Here is a 14249-nt window from a genome sequence, read left to right as displayed (position 1 = left end):
GACTCTTTTGGCATTTTCAGGAGCTTTTTTTAGGCTATTTTGAATTTTAGCTAATATTTCAGTTACATGGAAGCTGTTTTGGCTAATTTAGGGTTCTTTCGATTTTTTTAGGCTATTTGTCAAAGTCAAGGCCCGGGGGGCCAGATCATAATAAGTTAATAAGTTCTTTTTAAAGTTTTACAAATGTAGTTTTAGTGTGTTCTGTAAATGTTGATCCAGTTCAGACCGCGATCTAAGGTGTATTTTGGATTTTGGCCCCCTGTGCGACTGAGTTTAACACCCCTGCTCTAGTGTGACTTTTAAATATCTTTTTTCTTCTTCACTTTGCCTTTTTTTGGCTGCTGTGACTTATAGTCTGAGGTGACTAACATTCTGAAAAATATCTGTCATTTTTACTGGCTTAAGCCCAACTCAGTGGCCTAAGGGTAGAGTGTCCACCCTGAGACTGGGGGATTATGGGTTCAATTCCATGAACATGTCATAGCAAAGACTCAATTTAGAAAAAGGGTCCCTAAAGCCTTTTTGCTTGATACTGATCTTCAAGAGTTGGATTGAGTGACCAGATGACCAAATGGGTTTCAGATCAACATGACCCCCAGGGGAGGGGCTAAAACGCTTTTGGAAACATGTTTAATAAGTTTAAAAATCTTTGATTTGGGTTAGAAATGACACTTCCTTCATTAGTTGATACAGATCTCATACAAAGTAAAGTACCTGAGTCATGGTTATATTGTGTAAAAAGCAGCTTTGTTCTACATCCACTTGCCTTTTATTCTCAGTAGGACCAACAGTTTAAGCGCCAACATTTTGTCACATCACAGTAACTATAAAGTATAAACTGTCTCTAGTGGGAACAGTAGTTTAAAGAAAGAAGTTTTATCATCAAGTGAGTTTTACGGCTGCTCTGCTTCAGCTCTGCCAAACTAGCAGAACGGTGGGCGAAAGGATTTGCCTTAAAAAGAGAAACCAGCAGGATAACATCTCCATCATAGTGGAGATCAACCAGCAGTTAATGGATTTAGCAAAGGGAGCTGTTGATGAAGAGCTTACATGGAAATGCACTCACAAAAAGCTAATATTTTGGTTCAAATTCTCCTCCATGCTGCCTGACATTTCTGAAATGTTCACAAGAGCCGATCCCGATAAGCGCCACACAAGTGTGGAAGCACACAGTTGTGTTTATTGGCAAGAAGACGCACACATCCCTAAATCCAGCGTTGTAATATTGGACGCAGCTCAGAGGCATTTCTCTCCATCAGACGGCCTCAAGTGATTCTGCAGACGCTTTGATGCTTCTCAGCTCTACTGCGGGGGGTCTGCTTCTGATGTGGAAGCATGCGAACACAGGGACAAACACGTCTCAGCACATACATGCACTAAACACAAACAAGGGGGCTACTATCAAGCACACAAACACACATGTGTATTTTTAAAACTGCTACAGGGTGATGGAGATTAGGACACAAGCAGAGATGGAAAAAATCATTAATTCTACTAATGGAAAAGCAGAATAAATGATGTATACTGTTTTTTGTAGTTTTGACCTTGATTATGTCTTTTTTTAATGCAGAATGAGGCAGCTGTGAAACAACTGGACTCCAAAGACAGTACAGTACATATTATATAAAAATATGTTGTTAATGTGTTCTTTAAGTTGTGCAAATTGATACAAAAAACATGAGTAGGGTAGCTCAGACGATTTCCTGATTCTTGTTTCTTAATGAAACAGTTTTTAAAATAAAACTGATACCATAATTTGCCCTTATGTTGCTGTTAATTAAGAAAAAAAACAAAAGCTATTTTAAAACATCTTTATCAACATGCTGAAAATAAACATTTCACTGCAATTGAGGTAATTTTCTAGAAGTTGTTAGATTGGGCAATTTAAGGGGCCAATAATAGAGCCTCAGTAGGCAAAATGGCCAAGCTTTTTCTGATAAAAAAGAGAAAAACAAACATAAAATGTATTCAAAGGTTTAGCAGGAAGTCATATGAGCTCAGAATGAAAATAGATGTTGAAATATGAAACCATGAAGAACCAATAGCAAATCCAGACATATTTACGAGAGTTCATGACTGTAATAATTCCCAAAAGGAAAACATTAATTTCACCTTGATTGAAAAAAAAAAGAAAATTCATACTTCAGTCACAAATTCAGGAGTTCTTAACTCTCAGCTGTAGACTGGTACCTGTTAGTGGGTCACTTAGTATCAGGATGAAGAGGAAAAACAAACATAACATCACTAACCCCTTTACATTATATGTTGCTAATTTAATCATTCAACCAAAGACTCCAATAAATTTAGCATCACCTGGAATGAAAAAAATCTGTTTTTCATATATTTGGAAATAAATTCAGGCATGAAAGGGTTAACATTCTTTTAACAATATTTTATTCAGATTCTCCACATCTGCCTGTGACTCTCTGGGTGACAACATTACTAATAAACTGAGCCTCCAAAGTTAATAAATACAAACATATTTATAATAGTTTCTTTTTGCAGAAGAGAGACATTGAGGAAACAGAAGATTTGACTTCAAGGAAAAAAGAAATCTTCATTTAACTGAGAAAAAACAGCAATCTTAGCTTAAAATATGGATTTAATGCGACAATTGTTCAATCACACCAAACCTGTTCCCCATAACACGCAGTGTAATAAAGTTTCATCCACTTTCGATTAACCTTTATTATTATTATTATTATTTGGAAATTAACAGTTTTTAGGATTGTTTTATTATTTTATTTTGTTGTATTATCCACTCACCTTAAAAGTCAAACAGGCTGAAGTTGATGTACAGTTTAAAGCTTCCACTTTAACAGCTCGGCTAAAGTTAAGGGAATATTATTGGACACATTTGTCCCATTACTTCTGTACATGGAAATGTGAATCGCTTCGGATATTTTACAGAGAATGAAGAAAAAGCAAAGCTATTAGCATTAGCCTTCAGCTGATGGAGGAGAAACATAAACTGTGTGGCAGGAAGGAGGATAAATGTTCTTTTTTGTGCATTGAACTCACTCACTGCAAGGTAACCAATAAGCAAGCTGCATTATGGGTGTTTTTTTTAGGTTTGCTGAGTTTCTGACATTGTGTGACTTTACTCAGAGGAGTGTAGTTCCCATCGCATATCAAGACTGTGCTGAATAAAGAAATGACTTCAAGAGCTTCCAGCACCACAGTGATGTGTTTTGACAATGTAAATGTGATTCTATGAGGATTCTTTACGCCTTGGTTCAGTGTTGATGAGGTTATGAGGCGCATTAGTAGAAATAGGATGAAGAAGGATGACACTGAAGGCCTGGGCACAAACTGCTCGACCGCCGCTGGCAAATTATGACTAATTGGAGAGCAAAACAATTCTGACTTTGAGGGTGCAGAAATGTACACTATAGTAAAATGAACACCAGGAAAATTGAGACTCTTAGTTTGCTCGCCTACAGTTGGGCAATAAAGGTCAGCATTAATGATAAAGAGAGCTAACTTTATATATGGTTAGAATGTCTCGTGATTTCATCTAGTCAGACATAGAATGCTGACAGATTTCTCTTAAAAAAACATGCCAATAATGTAAAATGTCTGAGATTTATTCTTGTAGAGTTTGTTAACTTGTGCCTCAGAATCAGGCCAAATTGAAGCAAAAAATGGATTTTTGTAACTGCTTTTAAAAAAAAAGAAAAATCATTGGAGCTTCTGAAGATTTTATGATCAGGTCAGTTTATGGTCATTGACGCAGGAGAGTCTGCCCTTTGGGGGTCGATACAAGCTGTCTGTGGGCAAAAAGTGGGCAAACCACAATTATTATTTATTTTCCATGATAAATGTTTAAATGGTGTGACTTTTGTGAATTAAGAAGGATGCTACCCATACATCACTACCACATCCAAATCCCTGATTGGTCAAATTTTGAACTAGTTTGACTTTCAATTCAATTCCAATTTTATTTTGTTTATTTAGCCCAAAATCACAAAACACTTATCTCATTGGGCTTCATACTGGTAATTGTACTTAAGCAAAGCACATGTTCAATGACCGCATGTATTGTGTGTAGAGTCCAAAAACAGTTGTAAAGTAGCTACACATGACAGTGAGAGTTTTGAACTTGTAAAACCAAAATCTGACTGTTAGAATAAAGAAAATTAGAGCATAGTTTCTGTAGGTGTCCTACGTATCACCTGTCCTACAGCATTTGCATGACATCAGTGAAGAGCCAGTGCTCGCAGCTCACTAATGTCTAGAGTGCTTTTATAAGAATATCGTAGGACAAGTTCACCCACTTGTCATAAGTGTGTGCAACTGATATTGTCCTTACAAGCACTTTACAATGCACACGCATGCCTCACCGGCAGCATGTAGCTCAAAAATACACAAGTTAAATCAAACTAAAAATCAAAATATCATTTCTCAGACATGTCTATTCTATGATTAGTTTTTTCTGTGTGGGTTTTCAACGGTTCTTTGATAAAAATAGTGAATTTACAAGTTTCCTGTTCAAATCCACCCCTGTGGCGCACACTGACTAAAGACAGTTTCTGTCTTTCTACCATCATAGAAGACTCTTAATTTTAATTTACTTGATTTTTCTATTTCTCACAATCTCTCTGATCACATCGGTGCAACTTTGTGACTCATTTAGTCTTTTTATCTGCTAAAAATGCTCTTTAGAAATACACTTGGTGAGCCCCGCGGTACGCATGCCTTAAGGCAGGGGGCGCTGGTGAGCCCAGAGAATGTGATACCACTGCTAAAGACGAATAGAATTAGTGGTAGCAAATCAAGTACAGAGTCCATTCTTTAATATTGTTTAGCATCATTTTCTAAATGGAGGATTATGTGTCTTAACTCAGGAACTTGTGGAGACTTGTCACTTGCAGATCTTCATTAAGACAGAAAGACTTTTAAAACTGAAGAATGAAAAGGACGACTTCTACAAACAGGTTATTCGTGTGTTTCTTCAGAAGGAGCGGCGCACAGACTTCATTTGTTAGTAAAAGTAAGTCAATAATAACAATTTTGGTGAATTTAATTGTTTTTTCTAAGCTACAGTTTGCAAACAGAAGAAAAATGTAAACACACTTTAACTGTGTGTGAATGAGCTGCTCTGTAGGGTTCACATGTTTGTAAATCTGAGTGATGACGTCAGTGCCTCACCAGCTGTGAACCTCACCACACGTCACTGTTATGTTCCTTTTTCATGATGTCCCTTGAGGTGGTTGTACGAAACTTGAAGATACAACTTTTGTACTACAGGGTTAGATAAACAACTGGTTTAGGTATTGAGTTACCAGACATAAGTTTGTTGGAAGCAGAATAAGACATTTCACCCACTGGTTTAGGATTTGATCTGAGGGGCAAAAACACAGCTGACCCAGACTAGATCAGACCGATTCAGAACCATTCATCATCATGCTCAAATCATATTCTTGGTTTGCTTCACAGTTTCCACATGTTCCCCCACATTAAGCCAACCAAAAAGCAGTCACACGGCAGAAAGGCTATTAAACCAGCTATAAAGCTTCTATGCTTCCAGATTAAATGTGACAGCCGTTTGAAAGTTCAGGTCATTCTGGACTGCACACAGAGAGCCTCCACGCTGGATGATAAGACCCAAATTAATTCACGGCTAACATTTGGGGTGAGAATAACTGTCTATTGAAGAGACATCCTTTTCAGCTGCAGAGAGAGACACGCACACAAAGAGGAGATCTGTTCTTTGTTAGAACTTCAAGGTCAAAAAGATGAATAATGTGTAATATCCTAAAAAAAAAAACCTGCATGAGTTCGATGTTCATGTGTCAGTTGATGATGCACACATTGAGATCCATAACTGTTTTATACCGGCTGCAGTTTTGTTCCAGATAAAGAATTCACAAACGTTGGAATCGTAACTTTTAAGTAAAGTCTAGATTAGACTTCAAATGGTTTCTGCCTGTAAAGTAATGGCACTCAAGGGTGGATTCAAAGCAGCAAGGTCATGCTAGTGAGCTGAGAGAGAGGGCCTAATAGGATGAGACTGGGATTCATTTCAGTTTGTTCAGAAGCTATTGCTGCTGCATTTTAAGCAAGTAGAACTGGTAAAAACTGATTGCATAGATAAAAAGAACAGATCTTTAAATCCCACAAACAGAATTTTAACATGTCTGTTCTTTTTTGTGTATATTTCATTAATCCCTGTGACAAAAGGTAAAACCTTTAGTGATTAGGTTCAGTTTGCTTGACTTTAATAAAGAATTGTGATGATAAGCCACTTAGTACTGTTCGGAGGCTTCAGTTAGCTGCATATTTTAAACTTGCATGCTATCAGCAACAAGTCTATAGTAACACAATTACAATGACTAGGATCATTTGCTGACAGCCTATAGTGTTAGCATGTCAAAAATTGTGTTACTGACAATCCTTTCTCGTTCTCTGACATTCCAGTTAGTTATTGCAAGCAAGAAGCGCTCCATCTTTGTCATTAGCATAAAAAAAGAAAAACACACTTCTGTGATGACACAATTTTTGATAAGTTGTTTGAACAAAGAAATAAAAAAGAAAAAAACTTTTTTTATAGAGCATCTGTTGTTCAGACCTCTTTGGGAAAAGGTTGCTAGTGCTAAAGCTAAACATTCTTTAGCTCATTGTACCAAACAGGCCAGTCTCAGGCAACGTTCACACTGAACGCCATTTGTGTGCCACTTTCAATATAAAGTCAATGTACAGATGCAATCAGAGGTCCTGTGGCATGATGTGAGTGTCGGGCGCCAGTCTGGCAGTAGAGCGCTCTGTGCTCTGGAATTCAAATATCTGAACTTTGGCTAAAAAGACGTGTCAACCAGTCAGGGACTCAGCTTTGGCTCATGATCTGTTAATGACATGATCAGCAGGGGGGGGGGGGTAAAACAAATATGGAAGAGAATCTCATCGCTTTCCTCCCAAACTTTAACTTTAAAAAAAAAATTCACTTACACAGTCCTCTAATTTTATTCTTAAAAGAAAAAAAAAAAAAAACACCTCGGATAAATGCGGGACAGTGAACCATCAAACTGGGTCAAGAAAGAAGGAAGTACTGCTGAAAGCGCTGTCAATTTGGCGCAGCTCCTGGAGACGTGATTACCCATGCTTTTGGAAAACTCCTCAAAATAAATAATGTAATCTCTCAACATCATCCATGTCTTCCATTGACTGTATATACAGATGCTCCGACGTAGTGATGAGGATACAAATTTTGATGGTTGCTCCTCCAAAAAGTGTCAGCAGAGTCAAGTTTATGAACACATTTTTGGTTCAAGCGTTGCACAGCAAATTTGCTGTATGTCAAATGAGAGGTAGCTAATGCACATTTACACACGATTTACGTTCAGTGTGAACACAGTATCAGTTCTGATTTTGGAGCTCAGACTATGACAATATGAGCAAAGAATGGCTGAAAAATGGTTCAACCCTTGTTTTCCTATTGCACTCCCCATCACAACAACAATGAAAAACAACACAGTTTACTTTTATACACGCTCTCTTACAGTGTGAAAGTCTGATAAAAAAAAATAACTCTAATTTCAAATTGGTAAATGGTGCATACTTCATATTCCCATACTTCACCAATTCACACATTCATGGGGGCGCCCTTACAGAAACGTTAGACAACCTATAATCACCAAGAGGAATTTGGAGTTCAGTTCCTATCCTGACGAGACTTTAGCCTAGTTTCCACTGACAGTCCGGTCCGGTAAGGAATGGTACGGTACGGTCCAGTTAATTCTGGTGAGCATTTCCACTCACTTAAGCCTTGCTCCAACTGAGCGGTTTGTTTCCACGGCGCATGCGTGGTGTAGACCGCCAGCGTGTCATTGCATCATTGTAGTGCGACGACTAGAAAAGCAACCATGCACTAGTAACATACAGCACCATCCCCATTTACACTGTTGTTGTGCTGTCATTTAACTGGAATAGAACTGTCAAACCTAAAATGAACTTTTGATCCTCTCTGCTCACGATGACCCAGATATTTGTATATTGATTTAAACATACTTTAGAATAAAACAACATGTTCCAGGGAAAAAATATAAAATAAATAAATAACATGACCAGATTAAGCCTCAGATCTCCATGTTCTCCACAGAATGTTCCTCTTTATATTTCAAAAGTTTCACTGGTGAGTCGCTGGTAGAGGAAGACCAAGGCTTTAAGGGGCAGATCTGGTGTCACGAATCAGTCCGCTGTCTCCCCCTCTTTCCTTCAGCGGGAACTATTTCCAGAGTTCTAGCACTTCCTGGTTCTTCAATTCCCATCAGCCCCTGCTGTCACTCCCAGGAGTTCCACAGCTGGTTTCCATCAGTAATCACTCCCAGCATTATTTAGTCTGAGCCCTGCTCAGTGTGAAGTCTTGTTTGTGCCACTCTGCATCACTGAGCATTCTTATCCTGACATGATCTTCTGTTTCATCTGACCCTACTTTGTCTGCTGCCTGCCCTGACCTTCACCTGGACCCGGGCCATTCTGTTTTTTCTCTACTGCCCTCTTGCTTGTGCTTGACCTCTGCCTGCCTGACCCTGATTTAGCTTTGTGGACTTTTAGCTGTGCTTCACGCCTGTTGTCCTGTCTGTGCCAAATAAACCTGCAGCACTTTGATCCAGCCGTCTGCCTGTTTCTGACATCTGGTTTCTGCTGTCAGTAATGATCTGCTCCGTTTTGAAGAAGGTTCTCTCAAGTGTCTGTAGGTTTTTTGTTGAGGAGGTTCTATATGGAATTATTTTCCTGCTGACTCTAAATTCTTTTGTATTATCTATTGAAGCGAAATGGTTCCAGATTTCCAGAGCCTGTTTTTCTCTCATACTCCGTTCATGTTGAGCTGCAGCTCTGCAGCACACGTGTCCGCCTGATTGCGCACTGATGTAGACCGGTGTGTAAGCAGACCACTCTCCACCCCCGTGTGCTCTGGGGTGTGCTGAGCGCGGGTGTATGAGCGTCTTGAAGAGAAAAAAGTCAGAGAGGACTTAAAAGAGTTCATAAAAAAATAAGAGCATGACTCCAAGGAAAGAGTCAGAAAGGAAAAAATCATGAAGCTGCACTGTCATCCATGACTGTTGTCACGGTCGATTGGTCAAAGTTGCAGTGAAAATAAAAACAAATCGTGTGCAACAAATCGTTGGGTTTGCTTGAATTTGCGTTAATAGTTGTGATTGCAACATTACAAAATCCTGGAGGGTCTGAACAATAGAGATCATCCAGCAGCTCGTCTTTTTCTTGCTTTACTTTTTGTACATCATGTAAAGCAGAAATTTAATGTTGTTTGAAAGAAGATTGCGACCAGCTAAGAAGAATAGTAAAGAAGTAAAGTAGAAAATGGAATTGCTAGCTTAGCGCTATATTGGCGCTTTTTAATGTTGTCATCATTTTCTGCTAATCAACAGGTGGCAACAGTGACTCCGCCCCAACTGTCCCGTTCCATTATTCTATGGACCTACGACGGATGGGGGCCCTCAAGAGGTACGGGTCGGTACTGTTTAATGGGTCCATTTTATAATGGAAACGCTCAAAATACTGGACAAAGTACTGGCCAGTGGAAATGAGGCTTGTGACACAGGCCAGGAACCGAACCTGCTATCTTCCAATTCAATTAAATTCAATTACAATTTTACAACATAGTTGTCTCAACCGGCTTCACTCCAGTAATTTCCCAAAAAACATAAAATTGGTCGTAAAATATAAACAGTAGCTGACTGCTAAACTAAGCTAAACAGACTAAACTAAACTGGGGATCCCTGCCCTTAGACCCTCCTTCTAAGTAAGTGAAAATACAGATTCTGGGGAAAAAAAGAAGAAACCACTGGGAAGCCCACATGAAGGAATGACGGAAGGATCCTCTCCCAGGTGGACAGGTGATGTAACGATTAGCCTTAGACTGCTTTACCTCTGCAGCACGGCCACCTCCCTTCAGTTATTCATTAAAATAAAATGCTTTATTCTTCACATTAGTGGAGAAACAAACATTTTTTTTAAAGAAATAGTAAGCACATTAAACCTGTGAAACAGGAAAAACCAAACCACAAAAGCCCAAATGAATGAGGATATTTGTTTTTCTTTTGTCACTTAAAGGAGTTTTTATTTGTCACATGTTAAAATGTTTCTACAGAACCGACTCTGTTGTATTCAATCTGGTGTGAAATTAGTTGCAGGTCGAACATCAGTTTAATAATAGCCAACACATGGTTGGATATATGTGTGTGCGCTCTAACACGTTGGCCTTCTTGTTTTATTTTCTGATAGCTTTGTGACTTCCATGTCCGCCTTCACCGATCTGTGGAAGTGATTGGAAATGTAATCACGTTTAGAAAAAGAGCTGACACTTCAGTTTAGCACAGAGAAAGCAGACAAAGGAAAAACTGTTTTGAAAAGTGATACATGTTCTCCAAAGCGTACAAGGGGGACATGAGCTAAAGTGTGTTGAAAAAAAGTGAACTTTTCAGCTCCATCCAAGCCAGAAGAGAGGTTTTGACAGCTGAGATGATGTGTGAGCTAGAAAGACAGTAAGAATGACACGGAGGTGAAGAGGAAGAGAGCAGATAACAGAAATAGCTGAAGCCCATTATTATCACCCCTACCTGTCTGCCTGTCGCACCTCTAATTACTGCTGCAAATAGCACAAAATGAGGAAAGTGTGTAAGTGTGCAAGGGTTCATTCTTGTGTGTTTGTGTACTGCAGGGTTCTAATTCTTCCCCTCATTTCTTGCCTGGCTTTACAAGACGTATTTAAAACTGTCTTGTAAAGGCTGGGTGTCGAGTCTCTGCGCTCCAGAACTTTTGCTTCATTATTGTGTGTATGTGTGCACAGATTATACGTCTGCTGTTAACCACCTGGAAAGAGGCGGCCTGGTGAGAGGAGCTTAAAGGAGAATCTAATCCGTGCCTTAATGTGACAGCAGCGTTTCTGTGAAAACACCATCATTACTAAACTGTTGAGCGTTTGGCGCGTGCTGGAGCGGGCCTCGCACGCACGCGCTCACATGCTCTTGACAGCAAGCGTTGTGCGGGAGGACACAGCGAGGCTGACTCCGAGTGTCGGCTTAAGCGCGCTGAGCATCCGATATAGGTCAGGAGTATTGCAAAGTGCGCCTCAGACTCTTCTCTGACTTGTGCTTGAAACCAAATTCTACCAGAGGGATTATGCGGAGACAGCTTCAAACCACCCACTCACTTAAACACACACAAATGTCCGACACACACTAACTTGTTGAGAGCTTTTAGAATCTAGGTCAGTCAAGAGGTGGAGACAGTGTTGACCTTTACTACCAACAACATACTCTACCTATGCTGGCATAGAAACACAAAAGACCCTGCTCCACTCTATCCAAGTATTTTAGTTGTCTCACTTTGGCTGAACCCGACTTCTATCCTTTGGCCTTAAACCTCTTAGCCTTTAAAAAGTGTTGAGGAATGGCAAGAAATGTGCCAAATCAAAACAGCATCTGGAAGTACTAATGGGATTAATAAAACTGGTTTAGACATTACTCTCAGACATATACTCACAATGAATTTTGGAGAAACTGTATAGATTTTGGTGGGATCTCTTCATCCACAACAGACACTCAGAGCACAAACGGTTAAGAGAAGTTTACGTCAGAAATGGAAAGTAGGATCTGTAACAGAAACATCATCTCATTTTCTCTACAAAATAACTTGTAATTATAGTCACACAACAAAATACATCTTAAACATAAAGATCTGAAGGTTTAAAGTTATAATAATAATCTATTTTATTTGAAGCGCCTTTCATGACACTCAAGGAAACTGTACATACCAATAAAAACAGAATAAATAGACATAAAAGCAGAGCACAATAAAATTAAATAAATTAAATAAGACAGCAAGGACAGAAAATTAAAGTGAGAAAGCAGATTTAAACAGGTGAGTTTTAGGACGGGATTTGAACGTTGGTAAGGAGATGATATTGCAGAGGTCAAGCGGAAGAGAGTTCCAGAGTTTAGGAGCCGACCGGCTGAAGGCTCGGCTCCCCATGGTGACTAAACGAGCGGGGGTACGGAGAGAACGAGAGGGGGAGTAAATTTGGAGGATGTCTGAAAGGTAAGGAGGAGCCGGGTTATGGAGGCTTTGTTATGTTATGCTATGTCAGAAGGAGGAGTTTGAACTGAATTCTGAATGTAATTGGGAGCCAGAGAAATTGCTGGAGGACAGGAGTGATGTGATCATAGGTTGGAGTTCTAGAGATTATGCGGGCAGCTGAATTCTGGACCAGTTGTAATTTATTGAGGGTTTTGTTTGGGAGACTGTGGAGAAGGGACTTACAATAGTTGAGGCGGAAGGTGACCAAACTGTGAACCAAAATCGAAGCGGAGTGGACCGTGAGAGAAGGTTGTGCAGGTGGAAGTAGACAGCTCGGGTAACGTCATAGTGAGCTGTCAAGGATGACACCCAGACTCTTTACCTGAGGGGAGGAGGAGACGGAAGCTGAACTACAGGCGGTGTGATACTTGACACTTTAGAGAGGGTGGATTTTAGAAAATACAAGAAGAACTTCGGTTTTGTTGCTATTGAGTTTAAGAAAGTTTAACGTGAACCAGTTTTATATTTCGGACAAACACGAGGAGATGGACGGGGGTGAAAGAGAGGAATCAGGTTTACTGGACAGATAGAGCTGGGTGTCATCCGCAAAACAATGAAAAGCAAGGTTGAATTTAGCCGTTTTGAGAACTGAGGGAACAGTACCAGTAGTTAATGAAGAATGAATAATGGCAGAGCTGGCGTGTAGAAGGTTCCAAGGATGAAGGAAGGAGATTTCACTGGGATCGGGCAGCTAGAAAGTAGAAAATGTATGGGAGACAGAGAAATGAATTGGGGGGGGAGTAGATGTGCAGATGTATAGTTTGTATTTTTTTTGTCAAAATATGCCAGACGGGAGTTACAGGTGTCACTGGAGTACAGGATGTTTAAGGGTGATTAAGTCCTTGTACTGCATGATGTGTGTTAAGGACATTTTCTTGTGAACTGACAAGCTGGTTCTTCCAAAAAGCCGCTCTAGTTGGCGGCCTTTAGCGTTCATTTCTCGAAGCTCAGAGGGGAACCAGGGAGCAGATTTAGTGAATGAAACAGTGCCGTTTTTACAGAAGCAAGGAGGTTGGGGGCATCAAGGAGGCTTTTGTTGTTATAAGAGACTAGTTCATCAGGGTCAAACATCCAACATCCAACACCCAAACATCCATGGGTCTCAGAGCCACTCACACAGATGCTTCCCCGTCATCATGTGAACATTTTATAGGTTTTTTCATTATTAAGGTCACCGGTGCTAGAGCGCAAATCTTATGTGTTGTGAATCCCAAGTTTTTTAATTTTTATTAAATCATATATATAAATATATATATAAGATTAAACCTATAATTTTCAAAAAAAGTTAAAGGCAGAACTTGCACTTGAAATGTCACGTGACATCCAGCACAAAGTCAGAGGTTTGTTTGCTATGTTTTTTCTTTTAATTATTATAATACTTACGTTCTTTCTCTCTGCCATCTCTCGTCTCCTGTTAAATCATATATATTACTACTTTTTTCCTGGGCCACAAAAAAAGAACGACTTCCAATTTGGGGAAAGACCAACTTCCGCTTCATGCATGGAGTGGAGCTCCATCCACATCTTGTATCCAGCTGGGTGGATCTTTACCTGACAACAATCTGATAACTGGAACTTAAACTCACCTAAATTATTAAATTATTCCCAACATTTTTAACTGAGTCTTTTGTTAAGTAATTTATTTTCTTTTTTTTTTTTTTTTTAACAGATGGCTGGGTGCAACAGTAAGACCATGGATATTTTCATATGCACCACTGAAAAATCTTGCGACCAAAGCAGTCGTTCTGGCTTATGTCACTCACGCCGGATAAGGGTAAATAGGGGCTCTTTCAGAAATATTTAGAAGAAGTACGTGGTCATACAAGCCAGGAAGCTGATGATGTAGCAGGACTCTTCTGACAAAAAAGTTGCTGGACGGAAGTGGAAAGCACAGGAAGCCGTCAACAGAGCTGAAGCAGAGCTGCAGCACAACATCTTGGCAACACTGCAGTGGGTCGGGCAAGCCTAGGTAGCTTTTCTAAACCCGCTATGATAAAGCTAGAGGAAGGGAGAAACAGACAATTGTGCAGGAGAAGATCTGAGCAGAGGTGGAGGAAGACTGTCAGATCAAACTTTTTTTTTAAATATAAAGTATAAAAACAAGATTTGAATAATTACAAAAATATTTCAAAAGAAAATTAGATTAATTA

Source organism: Oryzias melastigma, linkage group LG8 (assembly GCF_002922805.2).
Source record: "Oryzias melastigma strain HK-1 linkage group LG8, ASM292280v2, whole genome shotgun sequence".
In the NCBI taxonomy this organism is placed as follows: Eukaryota; Metazoa; Chordata; class Actinopteri; order Beloniformes; family Adrianichthyidae; genus Oryzias; species Oryzias melastigma.
Note: the sequence above shows the minus strand (reverse complement) of the source record.